Raw genomic sequence first — 22,047 nt, 5'->3', positions numbered from 1 at the left:
TGTAATAAATCACTTAATGTAAGAATAATATACTGTAAAATTATAATTGTGTAATGACTTAATATGGTAAATGTTAATACACTTCATATAAATATAACCTCCATGAGGCTTCAACTTTACCATGTGAGCAGACACTACTAAACTCAACTCACATGCAGACAACTTTTATTTGGTGTGGCACAGTTCCGGTTTCACATGAGAAACAATTTTTCTCAGCAATTTGTTACCTTTTTTAAGAGCGATTTTTTTGGAGTTTCTCGAGAGCAGTTAGTTCTTTTTACTTCGATTTATTATTTTTTCGTTAAAAAAATTACAATGTGAAGCGGTGCAGTCCTAAAACTTATAATTTTTTAGTGTATATGTAAATGGAAATTTTTGTCAAATAATGTTTTGCCCAAAACCTCCGGTTTATTTTACAACAAAGACGACATTATAATAAACTTACAAATATTGGAATAAGGAGTTGTGGGTTCAATAAGAAACATTTATTTAAAATCCAAATTATTATAACACTGTCTAATATTTTTCATTTTTAAATATTATATATGGATAATATTTGATGCTTTCAGTGCGAAAAATAATAATAAATTGTCCGTTAGAATTATTTTCATTACTTATTTTGGTTCTAGGGTAAATTTTTTCCCTCTAATATCACTGACTAATTAGGAAAATGTATGCTACACATAAATTCTGGGATGTTTAAGGCTATTTTTCGGCCACCCTTTCTCCTATTTTGAATACAGAACTGAGATGCACAGGAAATTATTCGAAAAACAGAAGGAATAATATTTGGAAAAGTGAGCATTTTTATTTTATGGTGCAAGCATATAAAGACGTAAAAAGTTAAAGACACAGACAGACAGAGCTACAAAAGCATCCAGTTACTTTTAAATAATTGAACACATTGCTTAGAATTGTTAATTTTTTATTTTATTTTATCAACCCAGGTGTGTAGCTTACATCTTAGAGTTTTTTACTTTTTATTTTTAAATCTAAAATGAAAAAATTGAGCTGTGGAATTCAACTCCTCCCCTTACTCAAGTTCTCCTAGACGCCTCTAGGGGGCATACCGGCTAGTATACATGTAGTATTTCTTTATATATTTAAAGGGTGTTATACTTTTTTTCTTTTGTCTTATTTGTTGAGCTTTCCTTCCCATAACTGTCGTTATCCTCAGGGACTAGGGTATGTGATTCAGACAAACCCAGCTAACATTTTCATTGAAATTCATTTAAAATTCATCTTTTTCGCTTACATCTATTCATTTAAAATCATCATGCCAGAAAAATGAAAATCAGGGATATTTCAGAATCAACTCCCTTCTAAAATGGCACCGATTTTGATGATTATAGAAATGAATTTTAAATGAAAATCATTTTTGTGAAGACCTGACTTTTAAATGAAAATCATTTTTGTGAAGACCTGACTTTTAAATGAAAATCATTTTTGTGGAGACCTGACTTTTAAATGAAAGTCATTTTTGTGGAGACCTGACTTTTGAATGACGCGGCATTAAAAATTCATTTAAAAATAATAAAACAAACGAAAATCTATAAAAAATATATATTTGGTAAATATTTCAATTGATCAGACATTTTAACAGCACCACAATAATAGATATTTAACGCATCGTATTATAGACAGTTTTTCGCGAACATTAAAATGATAAAGCTAAGATACGGCCCTTCAAGGCTAACAAAACTAGTATATATGTCATTATTTTTATTTTGTGGAAATTGTCTATAATAAGACGCTGTACATGATTTTCCAGTATGACTAAGAACCGGTTCAATTCCTGCAGAAATTAATCGGTTGCAAAGCCATACTGAAGACTAAATTACCTAATTAATTAGTCAATAAATTACAATTTTATTACAGAATAGGTGTCAACATGAAGGATAGAAGGCGTTGGTGGTGAAGAGGGAATCATCCCTTCCCCCCACCTTCCCCGTGTTCCAACATAAAACAAAGATAATAATAAAAGATAAAAGTGAAGTAACAATTATTCTGGTGTCAGAATAAGCAGAACATTTGTAAGTAAATAAAATTGTATAAGTTGTTTTTAAAAATTACTACCTACTGAAACAAACCTTTAAAGGGCTTAAAAATGACTTGTAAGATACTAGCGGCTACGCAAGAAGACTCTAGAGGCACTTAAAGTTGGGGGGGGGGGGGGGAATAACAATTTTGGGGGAGGGTACCACCACCCTCCAAAGAGAAATCGCCCCTAAAAACGTATTCCCCCCCCCCCCCCGATAATAATTATTATTTTTAAAACTAAAATTTTAATTTAAAAAAATAGGTTTTGGGATTCACCCTCCGCAAGTGACCCTAAAGTCCTCTAAGGCGAAGCCGCTAGTAATTTATATATTACTAGGGCTCTACTTTCAAAAGAATATGGAAGGGCAGAAAAATAGCCTAAAATATACCTACACAGACGTTTTAAAAAAACATAACCATCCTAAGACCTATATGTATCAGATAGTGAGATCCTTTGCTACAGTACAGACAAAAAAAAGCTTACTACTTTATATATTAGGATGATTGTATATTGTAGGTACATAAGAAATACATTATTAGACAATATAATAAAACCCATATTCAGCACATAAGCAAAAAAATATGATAAATTAGGCTTATAATAATTAAAACATAAAATTACTGAAGTTTTTTAATTTAAGAGCTGTAGTTTTAAACTTATTGATATTTAAAGACATTATTGTTGTTACACAGAATAATATCATTAAAATATCAATCAGGCAAGAAATAAATCTACGAGTAATAAAATAATACTCACTCGAGTCTTTAAAGTAAATTAAGAACTTTGGTTTTTGACTAGAAATAAAAAGTAGGTTTATTTGAACAGTACTGGCTAAGAAAGATTGATAAATTATTAAATTATTGTTCTTCTCGACATTGATCTTCTTCAACTCTGCGCCCAGGACTATTGCGGATATGTTGCACACAGATTTTGGTATCTGAAATATTAAATTTTTTTTATTTATTCTGTAAATTGTCTTTTTTTACTTTCCCTTTTACTATGATTTGCAAAATAAGAAAAAAACAAAGCTATTATTGTGATGTGTATGGTTGTCTCAAGTCCTTGTAAGAAAAATTACAAAGAAAACTTTATTCCTTAAGTTTCTTCTTTGAAAGTTTTACTATCTATTATCTTAACTAATTTAAAGAGGTAGTTGCACGAAATGCATTTAATCTTGAATTTAGTGAACTGCATATCTTTTTCTGTTCAATAGTTTAAATTACATCTAAAGGACATATATTTGAAAGAATTTTAATTTTCTACCAGGTAGTTTTAAAATATCAAGCTTTGAAAATCATATTATATTTATATTTGCAACATAAATGAAAGTATGAAATAAAACATAGAATAAATAGGTCCCTCACACAAAGTGCCTACAGAGCTTGGAATCACCCCCCTTATTTTTTTTTAAAAATGGTGTTGTTAGTTTTTTTTATAAATTAACCCTTTAAGGCCCTAACCCTGTAGGGCTACCCAATACAACACAACATAAACTTACCTATCCTATAGTGACAAAAAAAATATTTTCAATTTAATTAAAATAAAGAGTTTTTTTGGTATACCAAAAAAATTAAAAAGTCGAAATTTTAAAAAATGTTAAATTTTTAGCTTTTAGTTTTGACATATATATGAACATATACTAGACAGACAGGCAAAATCCACTTGCAAATTATTGGCACAAATCAAAAATCTAAAAATACGATTGCTCAATTTCTTCTAATTGTAAAAACATACGGACGGACGGATCAGTGAAAGGACCTCTATTTATAAAAAGCTTAGTTTAATCATTCATCTATTTTCTCAGGTCATTAGGCATACTGGAACTTTAATAAAAAGACTTTTTTTGTGAATCTTACCCTTAAGTACAGACGGACTGGCGGGGCAGTGGTGAACTAAACAGAAGCACCAATTCTGCTCAACTACAATCAACACAGAAATAAGCTTTACATAATATCTAGCATCTTAAGGGATAAGTCTAAAAACAATAAAGGGGGAGGGGGGGGGGGGGAAATGTGGTGACTCGTGCCACGACATACCAGCAATTTTATTTTGGGTGCTACTCCCTTAGTTTTAGAGATAATTGGGTGAAATCTTTTGGGCTGGGTCACTAATTACCCCAACTAGAGGTATCTTTCAAAAAAAACGGCGGCGGGTCCGCCGCTCCCGCCGTTCGCCGCCATTTTCCGCCGCCGCCAAAAAAAAATTTTTTATTGCATTTCTCGCCGAATTAGGCAATTTGGAATCATGTTATTTTTTTCAAAAATTTTTCCCCTTATAACCAACCCTGCGGGGGGACTTAGTCATTTTTTTCAAATTCTCGTTTATTAAGGTATATCTTAAATTCAGTGCCTCTCCTAAGCTTTTAAAGATATTGAAACAAAATCTTTTGAGGTAGATCAGCAAAAAAATATTTGAATAAAAAATGGCGGCGATACCGCCGCTCCCGCCATCCACCGCCATTTTCCGCCGCCCACAAGACGGCTTGTAAGAGGAAAAATTTTTGAAAAAAATAATATGGTCTCAAATGATTCCAAATTGCCTAATTCGGCGAGAAATGCAATAAAAAAAATTTTGGCGGCGGCGGAAAATGGCGGTGGACGGCGGTACCGCCGCCATTTTTTATTCAAATATTTTTTACTGATCTACCTCAAAAGGTTTTGTCTCAATATCTTTAAAAGCTTAGGAGAGGCACTGAATTTAAGATATACCTTGATAAACGAGAATTTGAAAAAAAATGACTAAGTCCCCCCGCAGGGTTGGTTATAAGGGGAAAAATTTTTGAAAAAAATAACATGGTCTCAAATGATTCCAAATTGCCTAATTCGGCGAGAAATGCAATAAAAATTTTTTTTTTGGCGGCGGCGGAAAATGGCGGCGAACGGCGGGAGCGGCGGACCCACCGCCGTTTTTTTTGAAAGATACCTCTAGTTGGGGTAATTAGTGACCCAGCCCAAAAGATTTCACCCAATTATCTCTAAAACTAAGGGAGTAGCACCCAAAATAAAATTGCTGGTATGTCGTGGCACGAGTCACCACATTTCCCCCCCCCCCCTTTATAAACATTTGGACACAACTAGCTAGGACAAAAGTATATAATATTTTTAAACCAACGAATATAAGAAAGTGTTTATATAACTTTGGGAGTGTATTGTATAGTCAATTGTCCCCTCCCTCCCTGATTACCACAATTTTCAGGAAACTATAACGTGATTTTAAAAGTTTCTAGAATGCTTTATCAAAATTAATTTTACAAAAACTTCTATTACAGATAGGTACATTTATCAGATGTAATATCTAGTTTTTAAAAAAGATGCCAAATCCCTTAAGCAGAGTCTTATTTCATTCCTTGAAGTTGAGTCCCAACTATAGAATTCACAATCACATCCACCCTTGCTCTCATTATTCACCTTAAAACAAAACAAGGATGACAACATTCATAAGTTTCTTTCAAAGCACAAAAAATCATGGAGGGACAAATGGATAAATTGATTAATAGAGCAGATATACAGCTGTCATAAAAAAGCAAATCATGAATATTACAAAGATATGTTAACCTTGCTACTGAAATCATTCAAAGGATATACCAAAAAAAATATGCTTCTTTAAAAAAGATAAGTTACCTACTTTGTATGAAAGGACACTCAAGTTCAACTCAAGTAACCAATAAAAAAGGGGGGGGGGGAGGGCGAATGTGCCACTTTTTGAACCCAAAAGTAAAACACGCATGATCTTAGCCCATAAAAGAGTTAAAGCTCTAAAATTCGGTAAAGCAGTTGCTTACGTGGAGAACAATATGGAACTGTAAAGAAACGGTGGCGTTCACAAAAAGTGGCACATCCCCCCCCCCCCTTTTTAAAACCCTTAAGTTGTTAAGCCAACTAATAAGAAAATGCTATAATAAACCTTAGGGGACCAGTGTAATGAACAGCCCATTGTCCCCTCCTAAAAATACTGACAAACCTGAACTCAAAGAAGGCAGAAATAATGTTCTTGCATCTCATCTTTATCCCCTCTGCCTGGTTACATATCCGACAAACAATAATCTAAACATTATTTTCTTTTTACATACCTATCTTAATTATGATTAATATAGTTTTTTTCAGTCCCACTTTGAAACCGATTAATATCTGCTGGATTAGAATCGGTTATCAGCCATACCAAAAAATCACGTAGAGCATCGTATTAGAGACAATTTTTGACAATCATAAAATTAATATCAGTTTTGTCGGCCTTTGCCTTTGGCCCCTAGGGGTAAAACAATGGGTTTATTTTTAATCTAACATTTTCTTATTTTACTATCCGCGGAAAGCTGTCTATAATACGATGCGACTAATAACACACCTCTCTTCAATAAACGTGTCTGATAAACAATATCTTGGTTTGATTAAGCTATTGAATTTAGTAAAACATTAGGATAAATATATTTAATTTTCTACTGCATGTACAATTCCAAGGCTTAAATAACCATGCATATGTCAGTAACCACTGAATCGATTGAGTTAGTAATATATTTTTTATAATCTTTATTAAACTTTAGATAATAATTTCTGCAACAAGGCTATATGTCAATTTTGATCATGTTTAATTATTGGAACTTTAAAAAGCATTTTCTTTAGGTACTTGGTTTTTAAAACTTTCCGACCATTGTTTTCTCCCTTTAATAAGAAATTCTAAGTAAGTGTCTCTGAGCTTCTATGTTAAAAAATTAAATAGTCCACACCTGTACGTCCAAAACTTCTTAGCTGGAAGAATAAGGTTACATTTGATGGACTTATGGTAGCTCTTGCTCCATCTTTAAACAGTCAACGAAATATTTAACAAAAACAGGCCATCTAAAGTTAAACAAATAATTCGAAACATCTGAAAATATAGAAGATTAGTGAAAAGTATGATAATATTATGAATGAGTCGCATACAGTAAATTTTAGTCGAAAATGGGTTTATTTCTTAACTTCTAGAAATAGTACGCTTATGCAATGATTATCATAAATATTAACTAAAAGTTTTTACATCTAATTATATAATATAATAAATAAAATAGAACAGAGATAACAATTTGAAGTCTATAAAACGCGAACAATACATACAAGCTTCGCTTAGTAATAATAACCGTTGTATTATATTTAATTTCAAACTGTCTGCTGCAGAATGTACAGAAAATTCTCACCTGTAAAAATTCCTTGCATATAAGAGATTAAAATCGTCCATAGGCAAAACTTTTTTGAAATACTTTTATTTTATACGATTTAAACTGTTTATTTCATACAATTTTTTAGGTTTCAAGAGAGCATAATCGTTTAATTATTACAATTTTCTACATGATTTGATTTTAGGAGTAAAATTGTTATGCAGAAAATGTCCAGTGAATGCCGCGTTTAATTTTTAAATAAATAAATGAAATGTCGTATTTTTAATTCTCATTTTAATAACGGACTAAATGAATTTTGGATGAAATTCATTAAATTTTTTAAAAAACATAAAATTGAAAAATGCATGCTACATCATCTTTTTTTCACCACTAGACTTAAAAAAAGATTTCTTTAAAAATTAGGAAAAATTACAAAAATGAAAAATAAATGCTGGTCATTCACTTTTCATTTTCAATGAAAAAAACATTCTTTTCATCTTTCAGGCATTTGGGGGAAAATTACAAAAATGAAAAAAAAATGCTGGTCATTTATTTTTCATTTTCAATGAAAAAAAGATTCCTATCATTGCTATGAATTTGAATTTGTCATTTAATTTTTTTGGAGAGATGACGCATGTTTGACTGGGAACAATTCTGTAAAAATTTTCCCACAACCCTCTTCCCTTATTTCTCTCCCATCTTACCCACTTCCCTTCAGCTACATAAAAGAACAAGTTTTACTTGATCTCTACGCCAACAAAATATATAATTTTCTTTAAATTCATATTGGCTGAATCACTGCCCTCAATTAACCAAATCGTGCTTGATTTTATGGTCACACGCTCTTTGATTTCATGACCTTTATCTGGAAGTACTGATTGTTCATGACAATTAGTTGCGCCTGATTTTTAGCTGAGGTATTCCTACTACTTAAACTATTAATGCCACACACCTGACAAAGCAGCAGTAAGAACCCCTGTTAACGTCCTCTGTTAAGACGCGGTGTTGGGCCTAGATTCGAACCTATCATCTTTCCGAAAACGAGCGGATTCGCTACGTGTTACGCTATAATGGCTGGTTTTATCCTTGGTTATGTTATAAATATTTAAAATGCATTCAAGCCTTGAACGTCCCAATTACGTTACGTCATAAAAATTTAATGATTCTTAAGAAATTTAATAGTATAGTATGAGTAAACCTTATCTATTTAATTGCATTCAAACTAATTTTAAAAAGCAAAGCATTTTTATTATTGGAGTTGGTCTGTAATGGATAGCTCTTTACATCAATTAAGGCATGTTTGAAAACACCTATGTAATTAAAACTGATTCCTGTAATAATTAGGTATGATTTAGGAAGCGTATCAGCTCTATAATAATGACCAAAAAGACTGAATTTCAGTTTTAAAATTGATGATTTCCTATGATACTACAAACTTAAGTGTTTAAAAATGATTATTTTAGTCTACTATAGAAATTTTTAGAGGATGCGACCTTAGATCTAGGGGCTCTGTATTCAAAGATGTAACAATAACGCAGAAAAAAAGCCTAAAACCATACCATGGCTTAAATATAAAAAATAGATAGCCTAAAACCACCCCAAGACATTTATGAAGATTCCCTAAAAAGTATAACCCAATCTTATTTTAGTCTTTAGCTTCAGTTAAAAAAACCTTACTACTTTATATAACAGGATAATTGCCCTATTCACATGATTTTAAAATGCGTCTCTATAATTAAGTCCTAATTATGTAAAAATGTATTCTTTATATATTTTACAATAAAATATACAAACAATTTTGGTTAGCCTTATAAATTAATAAATCCCACTTAGTAAGTGCCAACACTAACGTTCGTTTTACCCACCGCCTGATATTTTAGAGCTTCGCTCTTATAAATGTTGTCATCCTTGACTGCACTATAACGCGTTGCAAAATTCAAATTCATGTCCAATGGATATATGATATACGTGGATATAATGACAGGGGAAAATTTGTTGTCAATTTAGCTAACTAAGATTGATCTTATTATTGATCAGTTCGTTCATCCAGTAGAGAGGAGGGATGTTATTTTAGCAAACTGTTAGTGATAATTTATTAGAGTAGATAAAAATCTGGTGCAACGTCCAAGTAATATTACATTAATTTTATGTACGTAATTTGTGCAGGCGCTTGCTTGGCGAAATATTTAAAGCCAAACCCATTTAAAAATTGGTATCCTTAAAACGCGTTTTTGAATCATTTTCATGTCGTAATCGAGAATTTAAATTCATTAGTAGTTAACTAGACACTGAAGTGAAGAAAAAAACTAAATTTTCAAATAAAGGCTTTTGTGCTTTATTTTAGTGTTTTTTGTTTGATATGAAAAAAAAGTTATTTTCACTCTCTATCTCTCTCTCTCTCTCTCTCTCTCTCTCTCTCTCTCTCTCTCTCTCTCTCTCTCTTCCTCTCGCTCTTTCTCTTCCTCTCTCTCTTCCTCTCTCTCTTTCTATCTCTTTCTATCTCTTTCTCTCTCTTTCTCTCTCTTTCTCTCTCTTTCTCTCTCTTTCTCTCTCTTTCTCTCTCTTTCTCTCTCTCTCTCTCTCTCTCTCTTTCTCTCTCTCTATCTATCTCTCTCTCTATCTATCTCTCTCTCTCTCTCTCTCTCTCTCTCTCTTTCTCTTTCTCTCTCTCTCTTCCTCTCTCTCTTTCTTTCTCTCTCTCTCTCTCTCTCATGGAATGGTTTTAGGCTATCCTATATATAAAGTCTTGGGATAGTGTTAGAATATTTTCCTTCCCCCCCCCCCTCCCTTTTAAATATATTACATGGTTAAATCATTTCATATCTTTCATGGAGGCAGGGGACATTGGACTCCACTGTTAATCATACTGGTACCCAAAGTTTTCAATATGGGGTTCTTTAAACTCTTATAATAATTGATGAAGTAGATCAACATATTCCCGCCCTGGTATTTAAAGGGCTAACAAAGGCTGATAAATTTATATACACCCCAAGTGATGATACACAAAATTATCCTTTTGTATATTATAATAAGTGGGTAAAACGTTTGTAGTTTAACTTAAAAATTAAAATTCATCAAAAGTTCCCAAAGCTGTAAAGCCAACGAATAAGAAGAAAACGCTCAAAGAAGATGAAAAACGCTATTATAAAACTTTGGAGACTAGTGTAATAACAGCCCAATGTCCCCTACCTCCTTGAAATGTAACACAGATAATTTTGTGTTTAGCAATAAAGATGGTATCTTTATGTATTTTTATGAACATTATCATACCCTCAAACAATGGATTTAGACTACGTGGATATATTGACTGTGGGAAAAATGTTGGTTATTTTAGCTTGCTAGTATAGATCTTATTTATTGGTTTGTTCATTCATACAGAAAGATGGGGTAGAGGAGGTGGATGGGGTGTATCGTTATAATAGCCAGCTGCAAGCATAACTTTATAAGAGTTAATGAAAATCTGGAGCAACATCCAAGTACTAACATATTGATTCATACCCTCAAACAAATAAAATGCTACTACTGTCCTATTATCATAACAGTAACAAGGATGACAACATCCATAAAAGCGAAGCTCTGAAACGGTAGGACAAACGAACATTAACACATGTAGAGTATCAGAACTAAATAATCATAATATAGATGTATAAAATCGAAACAAATTGTAAGATAATCTGTTGAAAAACTGCATAAATAAAGGATATTGTTTAAGGACATACTGACATTATTAAGAGTTGATTATAGAGATGCTTCGCTTATATCATTGTACTTTGTTGTCCTAGGAATCAGTATTCCAAAAATAAGACCAATCAAATACTTTTATCACATGAAAATTTGTTGTAAAAAAAGTTAAAAATCAACATGTTTAAAATGGACGTACGGACATTCTGGAAACGATTATAGAGTTGCTACGCTTTCTAAATCGTACCTAACTATTACAGGAATCACCATGCACCATTGGAATCGATAGGACAATTCTAACCTGTTTAAATTAAGGAAAAGAGCTAACTGTTTGTGACGTACGGACGGACCGGCCCTAATTATAGGATGTCGAGGAAGAGCCTGTACGTGGTGCATCTACCTGGAGAGCAACAACACCAGCAAACCAGCAAAGTCTTCTACCCTACTCCTCTCAGAGGACATCAAGTCAGTCACTTTATGAATTTTTCTACTAACTGACCAGCCGATGCCGGCAGGACTGGTCAGACTCTTATTGCTGATGGCCGGAATTGAACCCAACCCAGGACCAAGACCAACCTGGATATGCCCAGTATGCAATGCCAAAGTTTTGGCAAATGCAATATCGGTAGAATGCACCATCTGTCACCAATGGGTACATTGCCGCAAATTAAATAATTGCAGCAAACTTAAATCTTACAAAGATTATGACCAGACATCGTACACATGCTCCAGCTGTATACCTAACCTTCCTCCCCGCCCAATGCCTACAACATCACCTTCCTCCTTAACATCAACTAATACAACATCAACTTCTTCTACAACTACAACATCTTCTACGACTTCCTCCCTACCTACTCGACCTATCCTTCAAATTCACAACAGCGTTGCATATGAGTTACTTATCCTCCAATGGAACTGTAACGGAATCAAGAACAAACTTACTGAACTTACTCAATACCTCTACAAACATCAACTGAAAATAGCCGTCATACAAGAATCGAAGCTCAACTGTAACTCTTCACCACCTGACATACCTAACTTCACCACTGTCAGAAAAGACAGACTTTCTGACAAAGGGGGTGGATTAATCATCTACATACATAAAACATTGCAGTTCCAAATGCTTCCAGATTTTCCATTTGACGGCCACACAGAATCACTAGGTATTCTGGTGGGAGACACTAACATCATTAATATATACATACCTCCCACCACAAGCTGTACTACAGGTTTCAAACCTAAAATCCAAGATTTTCTACCAGCAGGAGACTCTCTGGTCCTAGGCGATTTCAACGCCCATGACCCACTCTGGCACTCTAGTATCCAGGATACCAGAGGATCTGAGATTGCTGACACCATAGGAAACTCCTCCTATGGAGTGCTAAATGAAAATATGCCTACCAGACTACCATCTAATGGCACAGCAACATCGCCAGACATATCTCTGGCCTCAATATCCCTCATGAACAGCACAGAATGGAGTACCTCCACTAGTCTTGGATCTGACCACCTTCCCATCATAATTAAAATCAGTACAAAGATTAATCCAATCAAAAGTGATTTCAGAAATTTCATAAATTTTGAAAAAGCTGATTGGAATAAATTTACATCTATTACTGAAGAAGCGTTTGAAAACATACCTGACATTGATCCCAACACAGATACAATACACACAGCTGAAAGAAAGTTCAGAAAAATCATCAATAAAGCAGCCAAGAAAACCATCCCTGGCGGAAGAATAAAGGACATCATACCTGAAATTCCATCCTCAACAGCTGCTAAGATGAAACAAAGAGATGAGATAAGAACTAATGATCCACATTCACCTGAAATAGCCAGTCTCAATAGAGAAATCTATACAGAGATAAGTGAACATAGAAAAACAAAATGGCGAGATAAAATCAACGACATTAGTAAATCCTGCTCAACAAAACTATTTAAATTAATCAAAAATTTAAATGGTAAAGGAACAAGTTCACCAAATGAAGCCATCAAATTCAAAGGCAGATATCTCATATCATCTAAAGATATTGCCAATGGCTTCGTCAAACAATACACATCAGTTATTCGACACATGAGCTCTAAAAACTCAAGAACTGTTTCCAAAAAGATCAAGAAAAACGAGCTTGATAATCCAATCTCTTTTACCTATCAAGACACAGATAAAGCCATCAAAGCATCTAAAGCTTCTAAAGCCGCTGGTCCAGATAATATATCCAACTTACATCTAAAACATTTAGGTCCAAATGGTATTTCATACCTAACCAAAATGTTCAATCTTTCAATATCTACCAGCACAATACCTGACATCTGGAAAAAATCCATCATCATCCCACTTTTAAAACCTGGTAAACCTGCTAATGTTTCAGATTCCTACAGACCTGTTTCCCTTCTTTGTCCTGCAATAAAAATCCTTGAACGTCTACTCCTACCTACCCTCACAGACAACCTTGAAGTTCCAGATTTCCAGCATGGCTTTAGAAAAAAACATTCTACAGTTTCTGCTTTAAATGAATTCAACGACCAAGTTGCTACAGGCTTTAATCAAAAAGCTTCAACAAGACCAGACAGGACAGTTTTACTCCAGATAGATCTCAGCAAAGCATTTGACATGGTTAACCACGACAAATTGCTCAAAGATTTAGACCAAACACATCTTCCTTCATGTCTAAAACGTTGGTTCTGTTGCTATCTCAAAGGACGACAGTCCAGAGTTAACTTTCGAATCCAACTGTCTAAACACAAGAACAACAGATCTGGAGTACCACAAGGGGCAGTAACATCCCCTATACTGTTCAATTTTTACCTCAGACATCTTCCAAAACCCCCCAAGAACATCCAAATAGTTCAATATGCTGACGATATCAGTATATATGCTACAGGCAAGCCAATAACTGGTCTGGCAGATGCCATCAGCCAGTACATCCCGGGGGTTCTGACATTTCTGGAAGAACGAGAACTACAAGTATCTCCAACTAAATCTACAGTAACATTGTTCACCCCAGACACCAAGGAGTTTAAAGAACACCCAGAAATAAAGATGAAAGATACCATTGTTCCCCATGAACCTACACCAAAGTTACTAGGTGTCACGTTTGACACAATGTATACTTTTTCACACCATGTGAAAAACATTACCAACTCTGCCAAGACCAAAATAAATCTTATGAAATCTCTGGCTGGTTCTACCTGGGGGCAAGATGTTGAAACTCTTGCTCTAACCTACAAATCCATCTGCCGTAGTGTATTAGAGTATGCTGCTCCAATATGGAGCCCCATTATATCAGATACAAGTTGGCTTAAGCTCCAGACCACCCAAAACCAGGCTCTCAGAGTTATAACTGGCAACCTGGCAATGGCCTCTGAGCAACACTTGCACAGAGAAGCCAAAATCATCCCCATCAAGGACCACTGCAGGATGATCACATGCCAATTTCTCCTCTCTAACCATGTCACAGATCACCCAGGTTTCAGACTCACAACCAAAACCCTTCCTCCCCGCAATCTGAAACCCACACTTCAACATTACAGGAAAGATATTGACCATCTTCTCCCTGTAAATAAGGATAATTTAAAGGCCAAAACGAAAATTATCCATACTAGAGAAGTGCAGAAGGCCCTGGCACACTACCCCCCCAGTAAAGTCCTCAATGCCAACCCCCCTGAGGTGAACAAGGAGGAAGTCAACTTGCCCAGAATAACCAGATCCAGACTGTCCCAGTTACGTTCTGGTTACTGCAGAATGCTTAACTCCTATATGAGCAGAATTAAGCCTAACATAGACGACAATTGCCCATTATGCAACACAACCCCACACAATACAAAACATCTGTTCAACTGCCCAAATAACCCCACAGACCTCTACATTTTATCTCTTTGGACCCAACCTAAACAGGCGGCAGAATTTTTATCACTTGACGAGGGCATTACCTGAACAGAAAATTCGAGACTGACAAGATGTAGCTCTGGAGGCTAATCAATCAATCAATCAATAGAAAAGCTTCGCCTTTTAAAAGTAACAGGGTGTCTGTAGATTAAGATATTGGTAACCGCTTAACTGATATGGGTCTCCTTTACAGTGAAGAGATCCTTGGATAGATTATAACTCCGGAGAAAAGTCCCGCCTAGAATCCCCCCCCCCCTTCTTAAATTTTCATTGAAGTTTGTTTTTATCCCAGGACATGTATTTAGGCTATATTAAATGCCTCTCTTAAAAAGTCAAAGACACCAAAGCTAAAAAACAACATACATAAGTAGCAAAGCAAAAAAAAATATTGGACAAACAGACAAAGTGAGTTATTGAGCAGATAAGAGGTAATTATAAGGTTCTAGGACAAACGCAGAAGTCCCAAACGTCGGAGTGGACAAACGCAGGAGTGGTCATTTAACCTAACCTAACCTATTCTGAACCATATTTTGGGTTTTTTAATACTTCTAAATACTTACTTAAATTAATATTTTAACACTCCTGCGTTTGTCCACTCCGACGTTTGGCACTCCTGCGTTTGTCCTGGAACCAATTACAAATGTACATTTATTTATCGTCCACTGTCTTATCCCTTTCGATACCTGTTTTCTATCTATAGCTTGATTATGATAAATATTATGGGGTTATGGGAAATGTTAAAAGGTGCAAATATAAAATTTTTGAACTTTATCTTAAAATAGCAGCTGCGACCCTATCATCTAGGATATCATAAAAGAAGTAGGAAAATCAAAAATAGCCTAAACTCATCCAAAAACTTAATTGAATAAATAAAATAGCTCAAAACCATCCCGGGACCTACATGAAGCTTTCATAAAATGAAGAAATTAATACCGTTCTGAACTTATCGCAATCTTAAGCTACAGAGAAAAAAAATGAGCTTTGAAGATTTTCATACCAAAATATTTATTCATGCGACTATACCAATGCGTGCACAGTATTTTGCCGGGGGGGGGGGGGGAGTTGAAACTTAAAAACAACTAATTTTAATCTACAGAAGGGTTAATCTTGTGTATTATCATTGGGGATGTACATCAATTTATTGATTCGTTTTATCCCTATGAATCTTTGACTTCATTACAAATCCCCTTGTCCATGTAAAAATATGCAAATCATTATATAAACACGAAAAGAAGCAAATTATTTAACAATAGTGATTCAAAATCATCATTAGGTATATTTTATTAAGCGTTACATCTCTTTATACTTTTTAACTGCGAAGATTTTCTACAATTATGTTAAGGCCGTCCTTCCATAATTGATAACTCTTTGTTAACAATAGTAACTATAATTTCGTATCGATATCAAACTTTGTTTGATGATTCGTGAAAAAATAAAGATAATAGTTATTTAACGCATCGTATTATAGACAGGTTTCCGCGGATATCAAAATGAAAAATTGTAAGATTAAAACCAGTATTGTTAGCTATGAGAAACTTGAAAATTGCTGAAACCTACAATAAAAATAATTACGCCGTTACTTAGATCTTTACCATAAAAAAAACATTCAAACTCCTTAATTTTTGCAAAATTTAGATATTTGTTTAAAATTTAATAATCAGAAAAAAATATCCTTAAAGAAAAGAAAAGGATATCTATGTGTTTAGCGGATATAATCTTGCTGAACCGATATGGTTCTTCTTTTCAGTTAACATTTTCATTGGTCTATAGAAGGTTTATAACTATTTTGGACTATATAATTATAAAGTTAAAATTACCGCCCCTCCCAAAAAAACTGAAAATGGAATTTTGTCTTCTAGGCCCATTAAGACCCAGTTACAGATAATGGGATATGAATTGTAAATAGGAATAAATATAGAATAATTTTAGTGCCATTGTCCAACCCCCTCTTCCTGAAAATTACCTAAAATTTTGGTCATGTTATTAAAAGAGTTAGTTAAAGAAGCTGTTGGGAAAATTGATATATTATTACTTGGATATTGCACCAGATTTTCATGTACTCAGATAAAGTTTTACTTGCAACTGGCTGAAATAACGATACTCTCCCATTTACCCTATCCCCTTCCATCCTACTGGATGAACAAATTGACCACTATATGAGTTCCATATTAGCAAGCTAAATTGAGATAAATATTCCGCTGTCAATATATCCACGTATTTTCTACATCTATTGTTATAAAAGCTGTTGAGAAAATGGATATATTATTACTTGGATACTGCATTAGATTTTCATGTACTCTAATAAAGTGATTCTTGTAGCTTACTGAAATAATGACACGCCCAATCGACACATTTTACTCCACCCCACGTACTAGATGAGCAAAATGATCACTAAATAAGTGTCATATTAGCAAGCTACATTGAGATAAATATTCCCCTGTTAATATATCCACGTATTTTCTTCATCCATTGTTATAGAAGCTGTTGAGAAGAAAAAGATGGCTAATAAGAAAATTATAAAAACAACATATGTTTCTTTTAATATTAGCGAGACTACTCTATAATTCACGTTGTTTACCCGTCAGTCCGTCTGTCTGTGAGTTAGTAATGGAAGGAAATGAGATATACTACTACTATACAAGATAAACGACTTTTTTTGTGAAGATTTTCTATATAAATAAGCATCCATTATCCTATTATATATCTATAATACAAAGTAGAACGATGTCTCTCTGTCCGTCTGTCTGTCCGTCTGAAGCTTAAGATCTCAGTAAACACTGAACCGATTGGGCTCTACTCTTCAGGGAATATACCTATTGGTCCTGTGATGGTTTTAAGCTATTTTCTTGGGGGGTGGAACACCCCCAACCCCCCCAAAAAATTAAAAATAATCCCCTCCCCCCCAAAAAAAATTTTTTACTTTTTCTTTTTAAATCTAAAATACGAAAAATTAGGTTGATCAAACCTCTTGGGCAAAAGCCCCTAGAGGCTAGGGGCGAAGCCGCTAGTATTATATAAAGTAGAAAGCGTTTTTTGTCTTTCCCGAAGAATCTCGCTAACCGCAGAACCGATATTGTTCTCTTTTACAGTGAAGCTTCTTATAGGTCCTGGGAAGGTTTTAAACTACTTTTAGGGAGGGTGTGTTCACCCCCTACCCCCCAATTTTTTTACCTACTCTTCTAAACTCAAATTTAAAATGGAATGATGTCGACTTTTAACCCTCCTGCTTTAAGTGCCCTTAGGTGCGTAGCCGCTAGTAATGTTTAATTTTATTGGTTCTGTCAATCGTACAAAAAAAAAATTAGAAAAACGAATTTGAAAGGTTTTTATATATTTTACAATTTACTCTTGACTTATGACAATTTTTTGTGCTTTGCTACTTTAATGTGAAACTTTGGGGACTAGTGTAATAAACATCCCATTGTCCCCTATCTCCATGTTAAAAATTGTGCTCGTTATGAATGTTTCAAATGTGTATGTGATGTGTATGGCCCAAACCTTATAAAGCACGGCTCAAAAGTATAATTACCTAATTATAATTCCATATTATAATTATACCAACTTCGTATAAGTTAGTTACGATGGACTATTTTTTATCTTTGTATAAAAGTAAAAGGATGTCTATCTAAATAATCTTGCTTACCACTGAACCTATATGGTTCTACCTAATGTGTAGCTTCTCATATATCCTGGAAAGATTTATAACTTTATATTCTTCTGGACTTTTTTAGTTAAATTTACCAATGTGTTTTACTGTACAACAATCTACTATTAACTTCTTGTTCCTTAAGATCCCTGGTATTTCGGGTTAAAATACATTTGAATAAATCTACTGTTTTTTTTTTCATTAGAAAAACGGATATAGAATATATGTGGATATTATGACAGGGATAAAATTGTTATTTTAGCAAGCTAAAAGCTTCACTTTATTAAGGATCATCTGGTGTAAGATCCAATAAATAATAAATCAATTATTAGAAATTTCTTTATTTTTTTTATTTTTTCACCAACCGTGGATATAATTGTCCCTATATTATATTTTTAAGTCTTAAGGGATAAGACAATGAACGATAAATTGATATACAACCCTAATAGCGATAAACAAATTATTACTTCTATAGATCAAAATTATTAGTTAAAAGTTTTGGACACTTTTAGTTTGAAATTAGCCAAACAAAATTTAATGAAACTACCCAAAGTTTTTGAACCAACAAATAGGATAACGTTGTTTTAAAACTTTGGGTACCAGTGGCGGCGGTCCATAAAACCTAGCTAGGATAATGGCAAATTAAAATCTTAGTTTGGATAATTATTAAAATTATTATTTTAATTGCTTGTCTCGGCTAATGAGGTAACGTGCGAAAAAAAAAACCTTTTAAAAGTCTCATTCATTAATTTTGTATATTTTAAGTGGAATGTTGTATGTTTGTCTTTTTGTACTTAAGATAGTTTTGATTAGTTGGTTTATTAAGTTGAGTATCTAAACGTTTCAACTGTTAAATTTAATTTACAGAAGGAGTAATTTTGTGTATCATCATTATGGATGTACATCAATCTATCGAACATCTAGAGAACACAAAGAGAAAAAAATTAAATTAATATCTCAAATTACAGTCGAGAAAATCACGTTTACCCCACAGCGTTATGGACTGGCTGACGGACAGACAAAGTGAATTATAGAGTATCTTTTCTACTGAAAAGAAAAGGTAGTATCGTAGTCTCACTATCCAAATAGGAAAACACTTTATAGCTCACCTTCTATTCTAATTCTGCCTTTGGCTATTCAAGTTCATCTACTAAACCATTTAAATTCTACAACAATAATCTTAGGCATTTTTGTTTGATTTATAGCTTTCAAAAACAAAATATGAGGATTTTTAATTTTATTTTCAATTTCTTTTTTGATTTACTAAAATTCATACCAAAAGCTAGGTAACTTTACAAAGTGTCTCAAAAATCATGCACGTGGTCATAAAAATGAGGGCTTATCCATCTCTTTGAGTTTTCTTTTCCACTTCTCCTCTCATATACCTCATTTTTATGCCGGAACATAACTAGTATTTGAGACACTTTCTAATGTTACCAAATTCGCAGCTTATGCCAACAACGAAATTAAATCGGAAAAAATCACGAAACCTCCATGTGATGTTCATCTGTCGTTGGGGGGGGGGAGGGGGGGGGGGCAACTCTTTGTAGAATTGACGATCTTTTTATCTGCTCCCCCAATTATCATTTTAGATATATTTCGCTAGTTAGCTATACCTTATTCATGCCAAAATCGTTACACTTTCTAACCAATAATATGACCGGATTTTTCTTTTGCTGTTTTCCTATTGGCTTATTAGAGAATATGTATCTATATCTATTGAATAATGTTAAGCATATTCGCATGTTCGGAAGTGAATGCAATATCCCAGTGTAGCTTTGAAACCGATTAATATCCGCAGGATTAGATCCGGTTCTCAGCCATACAATCCGCGGAAATGTGTCTATAATACTATGCGATAAATAACTATTCTGAATTAGAATATTAATTGGTAAATTGATAATGCTTTATCTGCCTCAATAATTTTGTTCCTGACATGGAGGAGGGAGGAGACATTTGACTCTATATTGCACTGGTACCCAAAGTTTATAACCTTATTCGTTGGCTTAAAAACTTTGGGTACTTTTATTGAATTTTGATTGGTTCGTTCTAAACTAATAATGTCTGAACTCTTACACAAAACATTTTATTCTACTAATGAAGAATTTATTGGTTCACTATTTTAGGGATGTACATAAATTTATAGTCCATTGTCTTATCCCTTAAGATTCCTGGTTTCTGATAAAGTTAATCTAGGACAGGTAAATTATTTGCCTAACAAGGACAATTACAAATGTCAATTAAAAGTAGCGCAGTTATTTAGAAGTAACAGGATATCTATCTGTCTATGTGTCTGTCTGTGTGTACAAAAGGATATAGCTCTAACTGCTAAACCGATATGATTCTCCTTTACAGGGTAGCTTCTCATATTTCCTGGGAAGGTTTTAAACTATTTTGGATGGAGGGTACCATTACTCTTCTAATAAAAAACGCCCCTAGAAAAAATGCCCCCCCCCCCCTCAAGAAAAGAAATAACATTTGCTATCCTGTAGCTTTTAGATACTAGATTATTTTTAATTCCTTTTCTTATAAATCTTGCGTGTTATGACCGTTTGATGTGTTGCTTAACCTTTCGCTATCTTATTTTCTCGATTTAAATATATGTTATTTCCCCTAAAGCCAAAGTAAATAGAATATTTCTGCAAGGATCTAAAGGGATAAGACAATAATTAATAATGTACAATTACATTCCCAAAGATGTTTAAAGATTACAATAAGTGGTTGAAACGTTTGGAAACTCAACTTAATAAAAAAAACTATCAAAATTTAATGAAAGCCCCTAAAGCTGTTAAGCCAACAAATAAGAAAACAATATTATAAAACTTTTGGGACTAGTGTAATAAATATCCCCTATCTCCTTGATATTTCTGTTTTGATTTATGAAATGATAAAGAATGCTGCTAGCTCTATCTGTATAAAGCAGTGAGATACACGAAAGTATTACTTTGAATTGGGATAGCTAATAAACTATTTTATTCTGTCTGAATTGTTTGAATATATAAAGACTAGATGGACAATTACTTAATTGAACAAATTAAAGCACAGTCTCCGAATAATCCGTCTATATTTTTATGCATAAAGTGCAATGTAAAATAAGCCAATAAACAAAAATATTCCTTAGAATTAAGATTTACTTATAGAGATTCTTTTGTTTAAAATTTAAAAAAAAAATTGAGTAACAGAACTTAATTAGAAAATTAGAAAAGAAATTACTAGGGAGAGTGGCTTGCAAATGACTTTGCCAAGGGGGGTTGCGTAAATAGAACTCCACATTTTGACAACCTTCATGGATTTTTTTGGGGTGTGGACTACTAGAAAGGTGTATCCACCGTTTAATTTTACCCTCCTGTTGATGTAAATCAGTTAAAAAATTGCTTCAATACAGGATGCTTAATGATATAATCCATTCATTAACCCAACCAAGCCTTGCTTGTTTTATATAAGATCTAAAGGTTAGGGCATCATAAATTTTTCATGCTTTCACCCCCATACAGTATTTATACTTCACTTCTTATCGATGAGTGAGTACAGTACAGCAAAACAGATTTTTGGGGCAAAGTAGACAGATCTATTCATAGAGCTGCAGAACTGATTAGGATTTATGTCGTTTATTGTATGTATGTAGATCCCCAACAATATTTAAGATTAGACAATTACACTAAACA

At 33.5% G+C, this 22,047-nt stretch overlaps 2 long non-coding RNA genes across 4 annotated transcripts; both read right to left on the bottom strand.

Annotated features, from left to right (window-relative positions):
• Positions 1-1,548: 1,548 nt before the first annotated feature.
• LOC145335091 (uncharacterized) lies at positions 1,549-3,967 on the bottom strand. Of its 3 annotated transcripts, none has more exons than XR_013885136.1 (3): positions 3,898-3,967; positions 2,562-2,978; positions 1,549-2,144 (listed from the first exon to the last, which is right to left on the bottom strand). It is a non-coding gene; the product is annotated as an uncharacterized LOC145335091 (long non-coding RNA). The 3 variants fall into 3 exon arrangements; XR_013885135.1 differs by having other exon boundaries at positions 1,549-2,696; positions 2,798-2,978; XR_013885134.1 differs by having other exon boundaries at positions 1,549-2,978.
• Positions 3,968-5,385: 1,418 nt separating this feature from the next.
• LOC145335090 (uncharacterized) lies at positions 5,386-6,918 on the bottom strand. The gene is made up of 3 exons (XR_013885133.1): positions 6,762-6,918; positions 6,002-6,084; positions 5,386-5,448 (listed from the first exon to the last, which is right to left on the bottom strand). It is a non-coding gene; the product is annotated as an uncharacterized LOC145335090 (long non-coding RNA).
• Between the last annotated feature and the right edge of the window lie 15,129 nt (positions 6,919-22,047).

This window comes from Acartia tonsa, chromosome 13 (genome assembly GCF_053477335.1).
Source record: "Acartia tonsa isolate MP-2025a chromosome 13, ASM5347733v1, whole genome shotgun sequence".
Classification (NCBI taxonomy): Eukaryota; Metazoa; Arthropoda; class Copepoda; order Calanoida; family Acartiidae; genus Acartia; species Acartia tonsa.
This window is presented reverse-complemented; position numbering and strand designations above follow the sequence as displayed.